Source organism: Martes martes (assembly GCF_963455335.1).
Source record: "Martes martes genome assembly, chromosome: 5".
Lineage (NCBI taxonomy): Eukaryota > Metazoa > Chordata > Mammalia > Carnivora > Mustelidae > Martes > Martes martes.
In genome coordinates this window covers 135,889,221-135,912,937 of record NC_137892.1, presented here as the reverse complement: position 1 = coordinate 135,912,937, position 23,717 = coordinate 135,889,221, and the positions used below count along the sequence as shown (strand labels likewise).

The following is a 23,717-nucleotide window of genomic DNA, read 5'->3' as shown; positions in this document are numbered from 1 at the left end:
TCCCCTACGTGGTGTGGCTTCGGGATCATGGGATGGGTAGAATTAATATTAGGAGCACTGTTCCTTGGCCCTTCCCCAATGTTCCTTCCATGCCTTCTTCAGAAAGGTGACGAAGTTCCTGAAGCAGACCCCTGGCCCCTAGGCGTCTCTGAATGGCACATTCCCTTCAGACCTCAGCGTGGAGCCTGAGCTAAGTCTCAGTGGGTTTCCGACATGGAGCAAATGGCCTCTGGTCCCAAACAAGACAGGGGTCTTGTATTGGAAAGATGACCCACTTTTGTCACCATGATTTCTTCTGGCAGTCCTGTGGTACCTTGGGGCACCTGGAAGAGCAAATTCAGGTTTGTGGCTATTTGGGGAGTTAGCACTGTTGGATAGAAGGCTGAACTAAGGTCCTGGCAGTAGTGCTAGAAGGAAGATAGATAATAATTCAGGCATTTAGTTGATCAGACAACAAATATTTATGGAATGCCTATTGTATTCCAGAGAATATTATAGGTGTCAAGAATAAAGGGTGAACACAAAGGCCCCTGTGCTCAGCGAGTTTGCATTCTATGGGCTACTGGGGGTGGGGGGTAGGATCAGGGTTGTATCTGGAAAGTCAGAGAAGAGGGGCACTTAAAGGGGCTGTAAGTTTTTGAACTATGGAGACGACGAGAGAGATTTGGAGGTTAAAGAGGATGGTTTCATTCTGGAACATTTGGAGTTTGGGGTGTTCGTGGGCCATCAAGGCTGAGAAGCTCACTTAGATATGCCTAGTTAGATGTGAAAAGCTACATTTGGCAGAAGCCTGGGGACACTGGGAATGGAAGAGAGCTCCTGCAAGCATGGGACTCACAGTGGGCTCAGCCAAGGGCAGGTGCACATGAGGAGCACCTGGGGAAGTGTGATGTATGTTAAGGCAACAGAAAGGATTGGGAGTCACTGGTACCACCTGGGAAGAGGCCTGGGTCAAATTGAAAGCGCCTACAGCTTCATGGGATATGGAAGTGTGTGCTTTCTAGCATCTCGAAAAAGAGTCAATAAATCAAGGTCTTAGTGTCAGCCCTTCACTAGCTACTGTCACCTCACACAAGACACTTAGCTCCTGAGTTTTAATTTCTCCATCATTGAAATCAGAGGTTCAGCCAAACGAGAGGTTCTCACACTGTGGTTTATGGAACCTCCTACCACCTAGCACCAGCCTCTCCTGAGAGCATGTGAGAAAAGTCAATCCTCAGGCCCCATCCCTGATCTACAGGATCAGCAACTCCAGACAGGGCCATCCATCTGTTATTATACACTTTCAGGTGATTTGGATGATCCACAAAGTTTGAGAACCACTGGATTAGGTGAATTTGAGGCTCCCTTCTAGCTTAAAAGCTTCTATACTGTATTCTCGTTCACGTGCTTTTGTCAAGTTTAATAGCCTGTGCTTCTTTGTCTTCCCTTAATTGTTAAACGATGGCAACATTTAACCATTGTTAATGATGAATCATTGTTAAGTGGCTTAAAATTTTCTGCTTGGGGTGGGGAGAAAGGGTGTGTGTGTGTGTGTGTGTGTGCGCGCGCACGCGCGCGCCTCTGTGTATATGTATGCACATGTGTGTGCATGAATGCACATATGTGCATGCGCCTGTGTAGTGCAAGGAGGCTCCGGAGTGGAGACTTAGGCTGTCCTATCCTGTTTGCTTTCTTGTACTCCGCCGTGTAAAGTGAGCTGTGTCAGGGAAAGCCAAAGATCACAGTGGGTGAGCTCCCGCACACAGTGGCCCTCAAAAGCTGTGCTTTGCCTTAACTTTCTCTAACGCAGCTGGAGCTAGGGGTAGAGTTGACCTAGAACTATACCCCTGGGATAGTTGTCAGCTCTGTGGTGCTAGTGATGTGTTTTGGGAGCAGTGTTGTTGCGGTCCGGAACTGACAGCCAAGAAAGAATTCTTGAGACATCTTTGGTGCAAAAAAGGTGGTTTTATTAAAGCAAGGGGACCAGCCCTATGGGCAGAAAGAGCTGTTGTCTCCGGATTGTGAGGAACAACTGATTTATATGCTTTGGGGTTGAGGGAAGTAAAGACAATGGGAAGTTCCAGAAGGATTTTCAGATGCGGAGGAAGACTCACCGGGATCCTGGAGGCCAGGCTGTCGTCAAGCTAAGGTAGTTTTTCCCTCCAGCAAGGCATTAACATCAAGACAGCTGGGAGCTTCCTGGGGGAAGGTTACCCTCTGCCTGCCTCCAGTATTTATCAAGGGGCTGCAGGTCATAAGGACATTTTGTTTTATCTACATTTTCTTCTGCCTTTGTTTTCCACATCATACCCCCTGAATAATTTTGACCCTTAAATCTTTAAGGTTGTTGAGGGTGAATGGTCTTATCTTTGTTAACTTCTTCCTGCTGAAGAGGGGTGCAGAGATGTCCTTACTTCTGGGTCAACATTGGTCATGTGGAGGAATTTATATATATGAGTTACCAAAGGCAGAGGCACCCAATCCAAGGTAGACAACATATATGAACCTCCTTGAGTGGGAAGGATCATCTCTCAGCCGCAGGTTATGACAGTGAAGGAGTCTTGGCTCCAGGGAGGGAGTCCCCAGAAAAGACAACAAAATAAAGTTAGTATTATAATGAGAAAGAGGAGCCCGAGAAAAACAGCCTTCAATAGTTGATCAAAAATTTCCTCTAGTCCAGGAGTTTAACCAATTACTAAAGAAAAGAGAGAAATTATTTAAAGCACCAGTTTGAGTATTTGTATCTTCTAGCCATCGTGTTACATTTTTGTGATATCTGGAATATATATACTACATTCTGTTTTTTTTTTCTCTTTCTTTTTTTTTAAAATTTTATTTATTTATTTGCCAGAAGGAGAAAGAGAGAGAGCGCACAAGCAAGTGGAGCAGCAGACAGAGGGAGAGGGAAAGGGAGAAGCAGGCTCCCTACTGAGTAAGGAGCCTGATCCTGGGCTGGATCCCAGAGTCCTGGGACCATGAACTGAGCCAAAGGCAGCCACCTAATTGACTGAGCCACGTGGGTGTTCCCCACATTCTGGTTTTATGCTATCACTGCTTTCACCTTGTGTAGCAGTTAAAATATCTACTGCCATCATATCCTCCTTTGTTTAGCAAGCAATCAGGTAATTCGTAAGAGGCACCTTTTATTTCTTTTTAAAGATTTTTTTAAAGATTTTATTTATTTGACAGAGGGAGAGAGAGATCACAAGTAGGCAGAGAGAGAGGGAGGAAGCAGGCTCCTTGCTGAGCAGAGAGCCTGATGTGGGCCTTGATCCCAGGACCCTGGGATCATGACCTGAGCCAAAGGCAGAGGCTTAACCCACTGAGCCACCCAGGTGCCCAAGAGGCACCTTTTATAGAAACAAAGAAAAAAATACAGGTTAAGGGTTGGAGCAAAATTACAAACCCCAGGGGCACCTGGGTGGCTCAGTGGCTTAAGCCTCTGCCTTCGGCTCGGGTCATGATCTCAGGGTCCTGGGATCGAGTCCCACATCGGGCTCTCTGCTCGGCGGCGGGCCTGCTTCCTCCTCTCTCTCTGCCTGCCTCTCCTGACTACTTGTGATCTCTCTCTGCCACATAAATGAATAAAATCTTTAAAAAAAAAAAAAAATTACAAACCCCAGTGTCTTGAGTCTTAAGTGCTTAAGATCTAATATCTACAAAGATGTGTTGCTGAAACATTTTCTCCTGTAATAACACTCATTTTTATCAAAGACAGCCAAATCAAGACTAATTTGTTTATAAAACAAATCCAATTTTAACAAACTTGGCCTTATTACTTTCATAAGCTCAGTAAGAATAATGAATGATCATATAGATCTTTTAAAATCAGCTTTGCTAGAACTTTTATAAGGAATCTAGATTGAACTTTTAGTAGCCTCTCTAGGCCAGCAGGCAAGCTAAGTGCTTGTCATCAGACATGCCTGCAAATACCTGTAGATTTGAGTGAATTCCTTTTCACGAGGTCCCCAAAGTATCCTGATAGTCCCCCACCTGCCAGGAAGTGACAGTCTTCACTAGCTGGTGAGGCTGCTGGGAGCTCTGTAAGCAAGGTATCAGGCCAACATTTCCAAGGGGCTCTATTGGCTTCACGTTTCGCAAAATCAACCGTACTTCCTTAAAACTGTTTGGTCATATCTGAGTCTCTGCATGTCTCTCAAATAGGACATTCCAGTTAAAGCCTTGGTAAAATAACCAATGTTTCAAAACCAGTGGTGTCCTGTTACAAGGAGAACAGAATTTGTATTGAACTTATGAAAATGATTGCTATGATTGCCAAGGAAGGAAGAATACTTCAGGAGATCTTTTGAATTTCAGAGGGTTCAGGTAGAGAGAAATGCTAAAGGCTTCATTTTGTTCACAGAGAAATACTTTATCATAATTTCTGTATATCATTGTTGTTTAAAGAGAGGGCTTCGTTAATCTGGAAGAGCAAACATTAAAGAATTAGCAACGTTTCAAACAGGAGCCAAAAAAACTATAATCATTCTCGCTTTTGTTACTTCTGGCAACTCTTACCCATTTTAGTTTTAGGATTTTAATGATATTAAAAACCTGTATTTGTCAAAAGCCCTTTTTATGAATTTCCTGGAAGACGAAACACCTTTTACAAGAGAAGACGAACAATAACTGTAAATGACAAAAGGACTAAAATATGGATATGGTTCAAGATCTGAGGCGAGGTTGCAATATAGTTGGTAAGGAAATCTGGTTAATTCTGTGACACGTTAACACTTCAGTAATCAGAATATTAAGTGATGGCCTTATACCAGAACATATTAAAACTTTAGGAATTGCCTGTCATCTCTAGAAAATTAAAGCATTTACCCGAGCAATACAACCTAAGGCTTATTATTTAACAGTGCTTCCAGAATAACTCAACATACCAAATAAAAAGGCCTAATGAGTAAAAAAGACTTCATTTACATTTTAAGTCTTTTTTAAAAAAATATTTTAAGTCTTAAGAAGTTTGTTAAAAAACCTCAGAAGGCTATAAAGCACATGCCTAAATAGGATTACAGATCATTACAAAACTTAACTATTATTTATTCAATCAAGATGATCATAAGAGAGTCCAGAGGCAAATATGTAGGGTTATACAGTTGTTAGCAAAATGTAGCTTCTTTAATATTGAGAAGAAGTTGTAACAAAGTAATTAAAAACCCGATAAAGACAAAACCTAGAAACTGGTTTTCCTGGGCAGACAAAAGAGAAAAAAAATGTTTACATTTTCTTATCAAGTGCAAACCACAATTCAAGAAAACTTTGTTCTTTTAACTGAGAGATCAGCAGAATTTCAATCATGCCACCGTACTTTTAAAATCCATTCATTTTAACTTCAGGCCTGATCACATATAAAATTCCTTTCCAATGATTTCCTTTCATAAACCTTTTACAACAACTTTTTCATTTCAGAGTTGCTTCCCTTATTCCCATCAGTCTTAATTACATTTAACAAACTTTTAACTCTTAGAAACCTTAGTCTCCAGTAAAAACTAAGTAGTAACCAAATGTGAACTTCTAAACCAGAATTCTTTAGATGGCAAATTTATGAATCTAGCAAGCACAAAGCGGGTTTACCAACACATTCAAACAGCCTTAGTTTCTTTGCAGTAAGTCAAAAGTGCAAACCTACATTCGGCCTTCAATGCTTTAGTATGTTATCTCATTTGGAAAAGGCCTAGGTGTCCAGTGAATTAATCCTGTTTATTACCTAAGCGAAATTTTAAAGTTTCAGGTTATCAAAGATAATTAAAGCTATCTTAACAATTACCCATGGAAACTTGAAACAGACAAAATTAACCAGAATTTTAAGTCACCTTTTTTTTTGTTTTTGTTTTTATTTTAGGGAGAGAGTGCTGGGGGTGGTGGTGGAGGGAGAGAGAGAGAGTCTCAAGCAGACTCCTTGCTGAACATGGAGCACAACATGGGGCTCGATCCCATGACCCAAGCTGAAACCAAGAGTCACATGCTCAGCTGACTGAGCCACTCAGGTGCCCCTGGTTTTAAGTCTTCTTTTTGCTAACAAATTCCAACAGAGATAACATGAGTTTATGTAACCTTTAGTAAGTGTTGGTAGAATAAGAAGTTTCGATTAGTTTAAATACTGAATTATGTTCTACCTGGGTCCACTTAAAAGTAAATCAATTTGTTCCACATTGTCAGTTTTTACCTGGGATACCGGTGGGGAAATCTGGAGTGGGTGGTGTTAAGTCTTAGGGTGCTCTTCGCTCCTCAACAGCAAGGGGAGGGGTAGGAGCAACGGCGCTGGAACACCAGAGATGGTCTAGAAGCCAGTTATGCAGGCCACACACCCAAGTGGTACAGAAACAGGAGGAGGGGGAGGGGAAGGCAGAAGAGGTGAGGTACTGCCAGAAGGCAGAGAAAAAAGGTTCCTGGTTTTAAAACTTCGCTCAGACAGATGAACAGATGCCACACCTTTTCCCTTTAAATCTTCAACTGGATTGTTTCCAGTGGATTAAAAGGCATCCCAAGAGTCCCTGGAGGCTTAATAGAAAAGGTCTGTTACCAAGAACACCTCTGCGCCCAGTCCCCCCACCTCCCTTGTGGTGTCCCAGGTGCAGGATTATCAGAGATTCCTGGTGTCAAAGTGACCACAGGCATCCCTGGAACAAAATCCCTATGATCACTGCCTGCCATAAAGGCCCTGTAGGAGGGAGGCCTGCCCTCCTCCCCCCTTCCCCATTCATGTTCTAGACTACAGTGAGTGCCTGAGGCCATGAAGAATCCACCGTTTTAAACCCATGGAAAACATGAGAGAAGTTTTACAAGAGGCAGTTACCCAAATTTGTAACTTTAGTTAGCAGAGGACATTGACAGAAACAGTAAAGATAGAAATCCATCATGGCCTAAGCGACATTCCAATACATATAGTATTTAAAGCCAACTTCCCTAGGAAATTGTCCCCAGTTGGGTTTTAATTCCTTTGGGTACCGGTTTTCGGCTGGCTCCCAGTGGAGATCCCACAGCCAGAAGTGGCTAGATCAGAGATGAGGAAGGGATCACATTAGACCAAGGAGGAGGAAACTTCACATGGGAGTCTGACGATCGGCAGCCGTCTTGGTGACTTAGGTGGCTGATCCGTGTCCAAGACAGAGAACTTTGTATAAGGACAGGAGTTAAAAAGAGGGCATCAAGTGTCTGGGTCTTATTACCATTCTGCCCAGGGTACTAACTTCCAGCCGAAAGGCAGGCTTTCTCCTCCCCAGAGAGTAGTTCCGGGCTAGCGGATTGCAGCCTGAGCAATCAGCATGAGAGTGTTCCAGTACAACCACACTCCTTGAACAGCGCCAGGAATGAGAGCAGAGGAGAGACAGAAGGAGAACTCGCCAAGTCTGCACCGCGGCTCGGAGTCCAGATGTAAAGACTCAAAGCCACGAGGGAGGCCGTCAAATGATGTGTTTTGGGAGCAGTGTTGTTGGGGTCCCGAACTGACGGCCAAGAAAGAATTCTTGAGACATCTTTGGTGAAAAAAGGTGGTTTTATTAAAGGAAGGGGACAGGCCTTAAGGGCAGGAAGAGCTAAAGCCTCTGGATTGTGAGGAGCCCCTGATTACAGGCTTGGGGTTGGGGGAAGTAAAGACAATGGGAAGTTCCAGAAGGATATTCAGATGCGGAGGAAGACTTACCAGGATCCTGGAGGCTATTGTCAAGCTAAGGTAGTTTTTCCCTCTAGCAAGGCATTAACATCAAGACAGCTGGGAGCTTCCTGGGGGAAGGTTACCCTCTGCCTGCCTCCAGTATTTGTCAATGGGCTGTAGGTTATAAGGACATTTTTTAAAATCTACATTTCTTTCTGCCTTTATTTCCCATACCATTGGCACTCTCTCTGGCATCTCTCTGTATTTCTGGCGTCTGTGTTCCCTTGGGCTTGATGACTGATTCATAACAAGAGCTGCTGCTAGTTCAGCCCAGATTTCCCTGTCAGAAGTCACCTGTGGGTCAGTCCCTCCTCAAATGTGCTGCTGTGCACACGTGCAGCCCCCAGCCAACAAGCCCCGCTCTGTCCGCCACTGACCCTGGCAGACTGCAATCCAGTGGCCTTCCCTCTCACCAGAGCGGGCACCCACCAGCAACAGGGTCCACCCTCAGAAGAAGAGGAGGAGGCCACCGAGGACCAGGAAACAGGAATCTGGCTGGGGAATCCAGGGTCTTGGGCACTCAGGGATGGTCTACACGTGGCAGAGTCCTGACTCTCATAAGCACGTGGCCTGGGACCCCACATTCCAGCCAAGGAGTGTGGTATGGCCCAAGGGAGGACCCACAGTGGGACTTCTAAAAGAAGACCCCCATTTGTGTGGGTCTAAGGGAGAAGCCATGAACCGCTCTGAGGGCTCCTCTCCCCTCTCACCTTCTGCGTCCTGCAGACACTCCCCCATGTGACATTTAGGGACGTGTAGCATGTCAAAGTATGGGAGACACTAGAAAGCATCTGATGGAGCCCATTGGTTAACACATGGGAAAGCCAAGTGCTCTGGAAGGGCCAGCCACATTCTGGAATGGTGGATTCCTCTCTGGAATGATACTCGGGAGTGACAAACTAATTACACCCTGAGAGTACACCCTGGGAGGGTGGATTCCATTTGGGAATTACAAATGGAATGTGGAATGGTGGAGTGTGTTCTGGAATTATGTGCGGCAATGGTGGACTTCAAAAGGAAGCAGGACTGGGATGGGAACAGACCCGCCCCATGGAGAGAAGCAGGCGGCGCTTTGGAAAGCACCCCCTGCTGCTTCTCATGTCTGAGGATGTCTTGAATCCCTAGGTAACTAGAACAAACACCGTTCTGTCTTAAACCCACATTTGCACTGCTGCCTTGAAGGCATCACTTTGGAAGAGGCTCAAGTGGCAGATTTCGGTTACATATTCATAGCGCTGCTTTAGTAATAATAGTTGGAGCCAGCTTCAAAAAGATGGAAATAAGGTCTTTTTTTTTTCCCTGTTCAGAATTTCCTGATAATTTTTAGTTAGTCTGGGTGTTCTCCATTGCCTTGTTGAATATAACTTGGTTCATTCCATTAAAATCAAATAACTATAAGGCTAGCAATGTATTTCTGTCACAGATGATATTTTTGTTTGCGTTTTGAAGTGTTTTTATGAATTGAATTACAAAACTAACCAAATCAGAGATGAATTTTGCTCAGGAAGTTGAAGTCTTTTATGAAATAAAATTACCATGAGAAATTGACCTAATTATTCAGAAGTTTCAAATGCAAAAACCTAATAGAGTTTCGAAAGCCCTCCAAAGAAGAAAGCCCAAGAATACAGCTCCCTTGTGGCAAAGCAACACTTTTCATTTGCTTCTCTCTTAAGAAATACAACCTTTAGCTCATGAGAGCACAGCTTCTGGATCTATTGTATAAATGCATTACACTAGTTTTCAAGGCTATGGTTCTTTAAAACTAGTTTTCTGTTGCATAATACGTTTTTTCCGTCATTCTAACCATTGTTGGTTAAATACAAGTGTGATTTTCATATGTAACCGCTTAAATCTTTCATCCACATGTAAGTGGCCTACTATTTTGATGTTTGTTCGTGTTGAGGAAGTGCTGGTATGTTTTCATATCATAATAGATAACATCCCAGAAGACCTCCGTGTTGTAATCGTTATCTAAACTTTCTGCTTCATGAGGAGTATTTGAAGAGTGTAGCTTGGGGTTGACTTGCCCTGTTCAAAGACTGGACTTTCTCTTGATACAAGAAAAGTCTCTTTAGTTTCGCTCACTTAGCTGGAAGAGATTTAGAGAGATGCTTTGATTGGCATTCATCCCGGTGAGGACCACACTCCGCCGACTTCTTATCTGCGGTTTCTCTGGTCCTTCCAGATCCACCACCCCGCTGTGTCTGGAATCTATTTCCAGCATGCAGAAGTGGCTCTGCTGGGTGACTTTCTCCGGCTCTTAACTTCCCCCTCCGCAGAGGCCGTGCTCATCTACAATCTCCAGCAATGTGCTCGGTCTGCAGACACAGCTTTGGACGGCTAGAGACCAGCCCTGCCCTTAAGGACACTTCAAACAAACATGCAAAGAGAAAAAAAGCTGTGCTCACAATGCACGCTTGCCCCTGGGGTTTCCTTCCAGCTAAGGGCCATTCATACATCCCTCCCACACATGAGGTTTAGAGCCCCCAGTCCTATGACCCCGACACCCTTCATGTTGCATTCCACTGCTTTGCAGGAAAAGAGTTTCAATTCCTCATGCATAGTCTTCAGGGGAGGATAAGTGCTGTTTATGCTGTGAGAAGGAAACTGTGCCCCTTCGGATCTGAAACAGCAAGAAAAACCACCAGGAAAGTCTTGACCAAATGGCAAATAGGGTCCACTGCACGTACAACTCTGATAGTTAGTAGCGCTGTTCTAGGAACTGGGCTGAGGAAGATTCCAAGGCCTCCATGAATGGGAGAGAATTGATACCATGTGATCAACTGAATGAGACTTCCAGGTTTCTGGAAGTCAAGGTGGATGGGGATGCTGTTTATCAGGACAGGGATTACTACTGATGCAGCCCAAGTTAAAGAGAAAAATAAGGAGCTCAGTTTTGATGTGTTTAAATTTGAGAGGCTCACATGACACCTGGATCCACTTGGCCGCTGGGTACATAGACCTGCCCTTCTGAAGGAGAGGGCTGGCCTGGAGAAATAGATCGGCAGCCACCAGCATCTATGCGGCAGTGACTGGCTGGGATGGGAACACCCAGGGGGAGAGTGTAGGGGAAGCTGAGAAGAAGAGTTTAGGCAGAATCATCAAGAACACCAACTCCAGGAGGAAGTACAGTTCTACCTCCATTATTCATTATTTCTGCCCCCGTCCCATTGATAAGATTTTATATCAACACACTCTAGACTTTAGTTTCTTCCTCTGTAAAGTGGGAATGATTTCTCCTTCCTGTATCCCATATTGTCATGAGGATCACTTGATTTCTGGTGAAACATGGTGGGTGGAACAAGCATACTTACTACTGGTCCTTCCAGAATTCCACTGAAATGCTTGTAAATTGGGGCAAAGGGCACTTTGCCAGCAGGACAAAAGGAAAGAGGCAGAAGATGGCAGTGATGACATTTGGGAAACAGAAATGCACATAGACAAGTGGCAATGCATTTAGAAATCAAAGTATGGGGTGTTCCTGGGTGGCTCAGTAGGTTAAGTGTCCGACTCAGCTCATGATCTCAGGGTCATGAGATCGAGCCCTACTTCAGGTTCTGCGCTCAGCGTGGAGCCTGCTTGAGATTCTCTCTCTCCCTCTCATTCTGGCCCTTCCCCCAGCTTGTGCTCTCATGCTCTCTCTCTTTCAAAAACAGAAAGAATGATGATTGCTAGGCCAGCAGCGAGGGGAAGATGATCAGAAGCTGGCTACTGTTTGAGGGGAGCCTTAAAGTTTACAAGGGTTTTCTTCTGCATCTCTGACTCTCTCTTTCCTCGGATCTCTCTTTCATTTTAAAGAAGTAACTGTTCAAGGGAGAAAGATACAGGTCCCTTGTATGAATAAACCACAGTGTATCTATTCTCTCACTGAGTTAGGATATTAGGATGTTTCTGGTAAAAACAAAGAAATGTGCAGATAAAATAAAGATATGTAAACCTCCACGGAGATAAGACGCAGTAACACCTAAGGGCTGTTACCCCTGGAAGAGAAGAAGGAGGAGGAAAGGAATGGAGAATGGAGATATCGCTGTGTCTTATTCCCCGCCCCCACGTTTATTTATTTACTTGGGGCTTTACCGAGATAGAAATTACATATAACACTGTTTATATGTGTGAGTTTAAGGTCTACAATGTGGTAATTCGATATATGCATTTGATGTACATGTTGGGAAATGATCAAGACAATAAGGGGGGAAAAAGACAATAAGGGGAGATGATATATTTATCATCTCAGGAAGAACTTGTAAGATTTACTCTCTTAGCACCTTTCAAGTATGGTGAACTATAGTTACCATGCTGTCCGTTAGATCTCCAGAACGGATTCATCTTAGAACTGGAAGTTCGTATCCTTTGGCTACCTTTGCCCATCCTCCTCCCCACACTGCCCCACCCACTGTGGCAACTTCCAGCGCTCTGTTTCTGTGAATTTGACTTTTTTTTAGATTCCACATATAAATGAACTAGTACAGTATTTGCTTTTCTCTGACTCATGTCACTTAGTAGAATGCCCTTTAGGTTTATCCATGTTGTTACGAGTGGCAAGATTTCCTTCTTTTTTTTTTAACTGAATAATATTCCATTGTTCGGTGGCATGTGCATGTGTGTGTGTATATGTATATAACATATTATCTTTTTTCATCCATCCATCAATAGACATTAATGGTTTCCATGTCTTGGCTATTGTAAATAATGCTGAAACGAACACAAGGGTGCAGATATCTCTTTGAGATCCTGTTTTCATTTCCTTCAGACACCCAGTCATGGTAGTTTGAGGGACGCTATATAGTTTTCCAGAGTGTCTGTGCCAAGTCACATTCCCACCAAGAGTGCACCAGAAAAGTCCCTTTTCTCCCCATTCTTACCAACCATATTATCTCTTGTCTTTTTGATAATAGCCACTCTCACAGGTGTGAGCTTATACATTTTTGTGGCTTTGACTTGAATTTCCCTATTGTTTAGTGATGTTGAGCAATTTTTCATGTGTCTGTTGGCTTCTGATTTGTATATCTTAGGAAAAATGTCTTTCTTTGGAAAATTTCAGGTTCTTTGCCCATTTTTTAATTGTATTATTGTTCTTTTGCTATTGAATTGTATGAGTTCCTTATATAGTTTAGATATTATCCCTTTATCAAATATATAGTGTGCAAGTATTTCTCCCATGAACTAAAGCATTAGTTATTTTGAGGAAGGAGAAACAAAATCTTCCCATCAGGATGCAAGGGGATGTAAGTGAGTGTATGTAAAGGCGCCATGCTCAGAGCACTGGGCTTCCCCACCAGCTCTGGTTTAGAATCTTCATGAAGACACGAAGCCCAGGACTCTGGTTATGGGCCTGTCCCTCTTCTCTTAGACATCGTGAAACCTGGCTGTGGCCATCCTCTGGTCTATGTCCTTGAGGCCCTGTGGCAATGCCCCTCCACCTTCCACTGCTGTGAGACCTAAGTTAGAATCAGAGCTGCCCTAGAGAGAAAAAATTTTGGAAAATCCTATTCTAGAATATAGCCAGCTACCAAGGTAGGGAGGAGCAAGAGGGTACCTGTTCTGTGTCCTTTATAATCCCAAGTCACCCCAATAGCACTTCTGTCACTATCAGTTGACAATGCTGTGGGCATTGTTCATGGCAGCAATAGCCTTCTTCCTGGGCGCCTTCATTTTTCTGTGATGACTGACTTATGATACAGGAATGATATTCTCTGCAGATATATTACCTTTGGTTGTTAAGAGCTAATAGATCTGCTTCATTAATTGCAAACTATTTTTAGCCTCAGCATTAAATGGAGAGACAGAATGCATCCACGAGACAACAAAGCCTGCCTTAACCCAAGTAACACAAGCTTCATAAAGCAGTGCTTTGTGGCTTTCCTTCAGTTCCAAAGGAGCCTGGTCATACCCGCATGCATACAGTGTTTGGTCTCTGACTATGAAAATACTCTTCAGAGTAACTTTTTAAAATTATAAGAAACAATATACTAACATTCTGTAACCAAATAAAAGAAAACAAGGGGGAAAAATTCATCCTTCATCTCAGCCGCCCTGATGTAACAATTGCCTTTTACCCTTGACTTCAAGTTATTTTTCAAATGAATATTTCCTGTATATCCAGTACTAGCGTCATGGCAACTGGGTATACTTTTCATTTAACACTACGTCATTATTGTTGCTGCAGAGTGACCCTAGCCTCCCTTTTAAACTAAACTTTCAATTCTGAAATAAATCTAGATTTATTGTTACTTGTAAAGATAATAGAATTCCTACCCGTCTTTCACCCAGTTTCTCCTCATGCCAACGCGGTCCCTAACCATGGCACGTTGGTCAAATGTAAAAAATTAAGTAGTGATCGTACTAACTAGTAGTAGTACTGTATTATCAACTGAACTACGGACTATTTGGATATCACTGGTTTTTCCACTAATGTCTTTTTCTCTTCCAGATTCAATCCAAGCTACCACAATGTGTTGGGTCAAATCTCACCGTTAATGACTGTATTACAGTCCATCCATATAATATCCCACTATTGACCTAACACCCTGTTTCTAAATATCTAGATTCTTGCTTTTTTTTTTTTTTCTGTCTTACAAGGGATCACAGGCAGAACATCTTCCCTTAAGATTCTTTTCCTCACAACAGACTGTAACCACACTTCCGAGAGCCCAAGGAAAGGGGCGTATTGATGGCTCTGGGTACTGTCGCACATTGCCAAATTGTCTTCCAAAATGCTTGTGCTCATTTCCACTGTCATAAGTAATTTTTTGAGAGTAGCACATTCATGTAATCTTATCAGCATTAGTTATTCTCACTTAAACATTTTGACTAAACTAACAGGTGAAAATGACATCTCAATTTTTAAAAATTGTGCTTATTTGATTAACTAGCAAGTTGAGTATTTTACCACATGTGTTTACCAACTATATTGTCTCTTTTGTGAGTTGTCTCTTCATATTTTATTTATTAGGGTCTGAATGTGTTTTTTATCAATATGTATGAGTTTTATAATAAAGATAGCCCTTGGCCTGTCATTTTGCTGCAGTGATTTATCCTTCAATCTGTTGTTTTGATTTTCTTTTGCGATTTTTGAAGAGCATAGCCAAAGTGTTAGGATGCAGAATTCATCACTTTTCTTTTGATTTATTTTCTTTACCTTTTTTAAGGTTAGAAAGGTTTCTCCTCAAGAACAAAAATCTGATCTTAAAACCCAATTCTCTTCTATAATTTGATTTCCCATCTTTAACCATTTGATTCATCTGGAATATTTTTGGCGTTTGGCCCAAATGTCTGACCTGGCCACCTCTTGCTCACCAGCTGCAGGTGACCACGCCTTCTTCATCATCAACAGTAAAGGCCGCCTTTGTGTTCCCCAGTGAGTGAAAGGCATACCCCCCCCCCACTGTGTTGCCCAAGGCGGAATCCTTGGAGCTCTCCTGACTTTCTCCTCTCTTTCACTCTCCACATTCACTCAACTACAACACCCTAGTGGTTCTATTATGTGGTTCTTCCTCCTGCTTTTTTGGAGAAGAGTATATACTTCTTGGAACACTTTTCCACCCCACTTTGCCTCATCCCTACTCGTCTGGAAGGTGGAGTCAGGGGTGTCCTGGCTTAGTGCCACCAAAGTACCCCATATTGCTCGATATGGGGTCCTCTGTCTCTTACATCATTAATGTAGCCTCACTGACTAACCCTGTGCCTGATGCATTTATGAGCTCAATACATATTTGTTAGTTATGCGAAAGGCCTAATATAGGAGTATATATGTTAGTAAAGTAGGAGTCATACCTAACTGTCCCAGCAGGGCTTGATTAGAATATTTCCCTGCAGAATACGAAAGTAAAGGGGATAGCGTTTTGGAATTCATGCTTTTTATGGTATGAAGATGTCATGGATACTGTAGCTTGGCTTGTTCAACATCCATTTATTGTCCTTCTAGGCACCATGACTGTCATGCAAAGCCTGGAAAAATTAAAACGACATTTTTCAGACTGCCTTGCAGCCGGTATTCTGGAGGTGAATTAGGTCTCATCAATGAGATGCATTCTTGGGACAGATGGAAGGCAGGTGTGGGGTGAAGGCCATGTTCTGCTGCTGTTTCTTCTGCTAAGCAAGGCCGTCAAAGCATAAGAACTCATCCTTCCAAGGTTCACCATCACTTTGTGGGTGTAAAGGCAATCCCAATGTCATGGCAGGATTGAGTGTGAAGGCAGAGATTTCTTGGTTTTGAGTCACCACTAAAACTAGTTCCTCTCTCTCTTTCTCATCTATTTATTCATCTATCTGTAAAATAGAGTGAATGGTGAATCATGAATTCCAGTCCATTGGCCGTCTCAGCAATTCTGTAACCACACTTCTGCTGAAAATACTTAGAGTGTTTTCTGTTTTCTGAACTGAACCATGGCAGATACACGAGGACATAAGCACTGGTGTCCCACTTGTTGACTCAAGTAGCCCACCTTGGTCAGTTGTCATTTTTCCCAAAATAAATGGAGAAAGTTCTGTTCCTAGGACTTAGGATGAAGCTGTGCTTACTCATTATTCTATGGTTCTGTGAGGGTCTGATAGATCATTTCCACTATCTTTGCCCCCACTTCCCAGTCTCCTTTGAGATTTTATTGGCACAAACCTCCTAAATCAGCGAAAAGCTACAAGTAGTGGGTAATTATAAAGCTAGACCTAAAGATAAAAATACACAGAGAAAATGTAAGTGAATGATTAAGATATTTAACATAGGAAGAGTTCTTTCAAGTCTATAAGAAAAAAAAAATTAACAATCCAGTTAAAAAATGAACCAAACACGTGAACAGAGGAAGAAAAGTAGCCAAGGAAGATATTAAAATATTCAGCTTTTGGGGGCGCCTGGGTGGCTCAGTGGTTTAAGCCGCTGCCTTCGGCTCGGGTCATGATCTCAGGGTCCTGGGATCGAGTCCCACATCGGGCTCTCTGCTCGGCAGGGAGCCTGCTTCCCTCTCTCACTCTCTCTGCCTGCCTCTCTGCCTACTTGTGATCTCTCTTTCTCTCTGTCAAATAAATAAATAAAATCTTTAAAAAAAAAAAATAAAATATTCAGCTTTTTTCTTATCAGATTACTTGGGTGCCTGGGTGGCTCAGTCTATTGAGTTGATTTTTGGTTTCGGCTCAGGTCATGAATTAGGATCATGAGATCGAGCCCAGTGTCAGACTCGACGCTCAGTGTGGAGTCTGCTTGAGATTCTCTCCTTCTCCCTTTGTCCCTCCCACTCATGCTCTCTCTCTCTCTCTCTCTCTCTCTCTAATAAATAAATAAATCTTTGAAAAAATTAACAAAGACTTTTAAGTAATACTCAGATCTGGTAAAGATATATTACTTCTACTGGACATTCTCATAACCCCTTCATAAGCTTCTAAATTGGTTAATTTTCTAGATATTAGTTTGGTTATATTTATGAAAAGTCCTTAAAATATCCATTCTCTAGGATCAATAGTTGTCAACTGGAAGCAGTGTTGTCCCCAGGAGCCATTTAGTAATGTCTGGAGATTATTTTTGGTTTTCACAACTATGGTTGGGGGGTGCTATTGGCATCTAGTGCACTGAGACCAGGGGTGATATCCAGCATCCTACAGTGCACGGGAGAGTTCCCACAGAAACCCACATAGCACAAAAGGTCAACAGTGTTGATATTGAGACATTCTGTCTTAGATAACAAGAATTTTGCTTTAAGAATTTTTCCAAATGAGAAAATTAAATGCATTTAAAGATTCATTTATTCAGTCCTTTTTGGAGAACAGTAAGTCAGTAGCTATTGAAACTTTAAATGTACATACCCATAATTTTAAAAATTTTAATTCTAGTGTAATTAGCATATAGTATATATTAGTTTCAGTTGAACAGTTTAGTAATTAAAAAATTCTATACATTACTCAGTGCTCACCGTGATAATTGTACTCTTAATACCTTTCACCCATCTGCCCCACCCACCTCTTCTCTGGTAACCACCAGTTTGTTCACTATATATAAGATTCTGCTTTTTTGTTTATCCCTTTTTTTCTTTGTTCATTTATTTTGTTTCTTAAATTCCACATATAAGTGAAATTATATGGTATTTGTCTTTCTCTGACAGACTTATCTCACTTAGCATTATATCCTCCTACCTGTGTTGTTGCAATTGGAAAGATTTCATTATTTTTATGGCTGAGTAATATTTCTGTGTGTGTGTGTGTGTGTGTGTGTGTATACTACTGTACTACATCTTCTTATCCATTCACCTGTTGATGGACTCTTGAGTTTCTTCCATAATTTGGCTATTGTAAATAATGCTGCAATAAACATAGGGGTGTCTATGCCTTTTTGAATTAGTGTTCTCATATTTTTTGGGTAAATACCCAGCAGTAGAATTACTGGATCATATGATAATTATATTTTTATTATTTTGAGGAATTCCATACTCTTTTCCACAGTGGCTACACCATCAGAATGCATTCCCACCAACAGTGCACAAGAATTTCTTTCTCTCCCTATCCTCACCAACACTCTTTGTTTCTTGTGTTTATGATTTTACCCATTCTGAGTGTGAGATGATATCTCATTGTAGTTTTGATTTGCATTTCCCTGATGATATGTAATGTTGAGCATCTGGATGTCTTCTTTGGAGAAATGTCTGTTTTTGGCTTCTGCCTGTTTTTAAATTGGATTAGTTGTCTTGCATAAGTTCTTTATATATTTTGGATACTAACCCTTGATCAGATATGTCATTTGCAATATCTTTTCTCTTTTAGTAGGTTGCCTTTTGGTTTTATTGATTGTTTCCTTTGTTGTGCAGAAGCTTTTTATTCTGATGTAATCCCAATAGTTTATTTTTGCTTTTGTTTCCCTTGCCTCAGGAGACATATCTAGAAAAATGTTGCAATGGCCAATGTCAGAGAAATTACTGATTGTGCTCTTTTCTTTCTAGGAGTTTTATGGTTTCAGGTTTCAGATTGAAAAAAAAAATTATGGTTTCAGGTCTTACATTTAGGACCTAAATCCATTTTAAGTTTATTTTTGTATGTCGTGTAAGAAAGTGGACCAATTTTATTCTTTTGCGTGTAGCTGTCCAGTTTTCCCATCACCATTTGTTGAAGAGACTGTCTTTTTCCCATTGCCTATTTTGCCTCCTTTGTTGAAGACTAGTTGACCATATGATTTGAGTTTGTTTCTGGGCTCTGTATTCTACTCTATTCATCTATGTGTATATAGTATATAGTAGTATATCTTGAAATCTGGGATTGTGATACCTCCAGTTTGTTCTTTTCAAGATGACTTTACGATTCAGGGTCTTTGTGGTTCCATGCAAATTTTAGGATTATTTGTTCTAGTTCTGTGAAAAATGCTTTGGTATTTTGAATGAGATTGCATTAAATCTGTAGATTGAGGGACTCCTGGGTGGCTCAGTCAGTTAAGCATCTGCCTTCAGCTCAGGTCCTGGGATTGAGTCCTTCATCAGGCTCCTTCCTTGGTGGGGATTCTGCTTCTCCCTCTGCCTGCTGCTCCCCCTGCTTGTGCTCTCTGTAGAGAGATATATGCAGAAAAATAAAATATCTGTAAAAATATTTATAGATTGCTTTGGGTAATATGGACATTTTAACAATATTTGTTTTCCCAATCCATGAGCATGGAAGATCTTTCCATTTGTTTGTGTCATCTTCAGTTTTTTCATCAATGTTTTTTAGTTTTCAGAGTACAGGTCCTTCACCCCCTTGGTTAAGTTTATTCCCAGGTATTTCATTATTTCTGGTGTAATCATCAACGGGGTTGTTTTCTTAATCTCTTTCTGCTACTTCACTATTCGTGTGGAGAAATGTAATGGATATCTGTATGTTGATTTTGTATCCTGCAACCTTATTGAATTCACTTATCAGTTCTAACAGTTTTTTGGTGGAGTCTTTAAGTTTTCCTATATATATAGTAGTATCATGTCATCTGTAAACAGTGAAAGTTCTACTTCTTTCTTACCAATTTGGATGCCTTTTATTTCTTTTTCTTGTCTGATTGCTGTGGCTAGGACTTCCAGTATTCTGTTGAATAAAAATGGTGAGAATGAACATTCTTATCATGTTTCTGATCTTAGGAAGAAAGCTCTCAGTTTTTCACCATTGAATATGATGTTAGCTGTGAGTTTTACATATATGGCCTTTATTATGTTGAGGTGTGTTCCCTCTAAACCTAACTTTGTTGAAGGTTTTTATCATAAATGGATGTCATACTGTGTCAGATGCTTTTTCTGCAGCTATTGAAATGATCATATGGTTTTAATCCTTTCTATCGTTGATGTGATATATTAGGTTGATTGATTTGTGAAAATCAAACTACCCTTGCATCCCAGGAATAAATCCCTCTTGAGCATGGTGAATGATTTTTTTAATTGTATTATTGGATTTGGTTCACTAATATTTTGTTGAAGGTTTTTGTTTCTATGTTCATCAGAGACATTGGCCTATAGTTCTTTTTTTTATAGTGTCTTTATCTGGTTTTGATATCAGGGTAATTCTGGCTTCATAGAATGAATTTGGAAGCTTTCTTTCCTCTTCTATTTTTTGGAATAGTTTGAGAAAAATGTGTTATTAACTCTAATTTAACTATTTGGTAAAATTCACCTGTGAAGCTTGCTGGTCCTGGACTTCTGTTTCTTGAGAATTTTTTTTTTTAAAGATTTTATTTATTTATTTGACAGACAGAGATCACAAGTAGGCAGAGAGGCAGGCAGAGAGAGAGGAGGAGGCAGGCTCCCTGCCGAGCAGAGAGCCCGATGCGGGACTCCATCCCAGGACCCTGAGATCATGACTGAGCCGAAGGCAGAGGCTTTAACCCACTGAGCCACCCAGGTGCCCCTGTTTCTTGAGAATTTTTTTGATTACTGATTGAGTTTCATTGCTGGTAATCCATCTGTTCAAAGTTTGCATTTCTTCCTGATTCAATTTGGGGTGGTTATATGTTTTTAGGAATTTATCCATTTCTTCTAATTTGGCAATTCGTCAACATATACTTTTTTAATAAAACTCCCTTATAATCCTTTGAATTTCTGTGTTGTCAGTTGTTATTCCTCTTCTTTCATTTGTGACTTTGTTTATTTGTGTCCTCTCTTTATCTCACTTTCTCACACTCTCTCACTTTTTTTTTTCTTTTCTTTTTTTTTTTCCTGATGGGTCTGGCAAAGGTTTATCGGCTTTGTTGCTGTTTTCAAAGAACCATCTCCTGGTTTCATTGATCTGTTCTATTGGTTTTGTTTTGTTTTAGTTCTTATTTCATTTATTTCTGTTTTAATCTTTATTATTTCCCTCCTTCTATTGGTTTTGAGTTTTGTTTGTTCTTTTTCTAGCTCCTTTGGGTGTGAGGTTAGGTTGTTTATTTGAGATTTTTCTTGCTTCTTGAGGTAGGCCTGTATTGCTATAAACTTCCCTCTTAGAACAGCTTTTGCTGCAGCTGAAAGATTTTGGACCATTGTATTTTCATTTTCGTTTGTCTCCATGTATTTTCTTATTTCCTCTTTGATTTCTTGACTAACTATTCATTTTTCAGTACCATGTTATTTAACCTGCATGTATTTGCGGTCTTATAGAGATTTTTTTCTTGTGGTTGATTTCTGCTGTCAAACTGTTGTGGTTGGAAAAGATGATGGTATGACTTCAGTCTTTCTGAATTTGTTGAGACTTATTTCGTGGCCTAATGTGTAATCCATTCTGGAGATATTCCATGTGCACTTGAAAAGAATGTGTACTTCACTGTATTAGTGTAGATATATCCATAATTTTTAATTATCCATCGTGGAAATACTCAGATAGGAACAAAAAGGCACATACACAAATATTCTCAGCATTATTTTTAACAGTGAAATTTTGGAAACAACCTAAATATCAATCTGTCAAGTAAGGTTAATGTATATATGTGCTCTAAGTAGCAGAGTACTTGGCCTTCCCACCTCCCAGTGGTCTTTTCCTAGGATCTGATTCTCCTCTAAGGAGCTTTCAGTACTATGGATGGGATTAATAGAAGAACTATTCCCAAGACTCCCTTCATCCTGTCAGTTCCCAGTTTGGAAACTGGAAAAAAAAACTGATCTTTCCTCTCTGACCCCTTGGTTGAGTCAAGAGGGAGTCACATTACATAAGTTTGGCCGACCAGATGGGACTTTAGATCCTGAACCAAGGTGGAGCCAGAGAGTAGTGAGTGACACCAGTGGTGGCAGTGGTAGGTATCTGTGGGCGGGGGGGTGGTGGCAGCTGCCTCCGAGACTGGCAGTTCTTACCAAGCGACAGCACTGAGCCTCTACTACTTGGGCCACCAGAAAGGCCTTGGTTTCTGTTATTAAAAACATGGATGGGAAGCCCCAGTAGCAGTCTAATAAATTGACACCTTAAGATCTCGGTGAATTGCAGACTGTGTAACCTAAGTGATATGCTAGAGCATTCTACACAGTTGTTAAAAAGAAGGATCATCAGCCCATACTGGCAAGTGGGAGATCAAATGGAAGAACATTCATCCACTCAAACTCTTTCATTTATTAGTCTCTGTACTCTGAACTGGACTTACCTAGTTCTTGCCCTCATGGAGATTGATTGATTGATTGATTGATTTAGATTTTACTTATTTATTTGAGAGAGAGGGAGCACGTGAGAGAGCACAAGCAGGGGGAGGGGCAGAGGGAGAGGGAGAAGCAGACTCTCCACTGAGTAGGGAGCCCGATGCAGGACTGAGGCACCCAGGTGCCTGTCATGGAGCATTATTTAAAATCGCAAAATACTGGAAATGAATTGTCTAACAAGAGTGGAACGAGAAAAGAGTATAAATTGCGGCATATGCAGTACAGTCATACCCCACCTGTCCGTGGTTTCAATGTCAGGATTTCAGTTACCCACCATCAGCCAGTCTGCACACAGATGATCTGCTTTCTGACACATCATCAGAAGGTCAAGAGCAGCCTAGCACTCCATCACAGTGCCTAAGCCATTTGCCACACTTTACCTCATTGTGTAGGCATTTTGTCACCTCTCATTATCACAAAAAGAGGGGTGAGTATGGTACAATAAGGTATTTTGAGAGAGACCATAGTCATATAACCTTTACTGCAGTATGTTAGTGTAATTGTTCTATTTTATTATTGTTAACTTCTTACACTGCCTAGTTAATAAATTAAAGTATTATAGGTATATATTTATAGGGAAAAAAATAGTATATATAGGGTTTTGTACTATCTGTGGTTTTGGGCATCCACTGGGGGTCTTGGAAAGTATCCTGCACAGGTAAGGGGGAATTACTGTATACAGGAGAACTAACAGCCATTAAAAATAATTAGATTGATAAATATATACTCTCAGTTTATATATATATATATATACACACACACATATATATACACACTATAAGTATATATCTAACTATATATAATATATATAACTATATAACTATAAGATTTAAAATTATGACTATATATGTGTATATATTTATTCTATATAATGAACACAATAAAGAAAAATAAAAATTATATATACATAAATATATATGTACATATGTATGTGTATATATCTATATCTACATATCTATATTTACATACAGATATCTTACAAAAAGTCGCATGTAACCAAAAGGAAGTATTGTATTCAAATGTTGACAGGACTCATTCCTAAATTTTGGCAATCTGAATATGTTATATTTATAAACATAAAATGTATTGTTCATAATCATGAAATTATTTACGATAAGGATACAGTAAAAGATTTGAAGTTTGCTACTGTGAAACATTTGAAGTTTTCTAACTCCATTTTACACTTAACCATATTTTTGAGATGTTCTGTAATAGGAATAAGTGAACTATGTAAACAGACATAGTTACATAAAATACTTATAAAACATGTATATGTTACAAAGTAAAAAGAAAAAAGAAATTCATCATCTTCCTTTGATACATTCCATGCCCCTAGAGTCAAGTCGGAAGTGCTTGGTTTCCCTTTGCTGGCCCCTGGGTGCTAGAAGTTACAGAAGGGACTGAGGGCCGTATGATTGCCAGGTTGGGAGGGGACAGCAAGAGTTCTGGTGAAGTCAGCTGAATTAGGTGTGGCATGCCAGAGAGGTGTC

General features: G+C 40.8%; 1 protein-coding gene across 1 annotated transcript in view; it reads left to right on the top strand.

Moving 5' to 3' along the window:
- EGFLAM (EGF like, fibronectin type III and laminin G domains) overlaps nucleotides 1-23,717 on the top strand; it is a 373,971-nt gene that overhangs the window by 234,900 nt on the left and 115,354 nt on the right. The window lies entirely within an intron of this gene.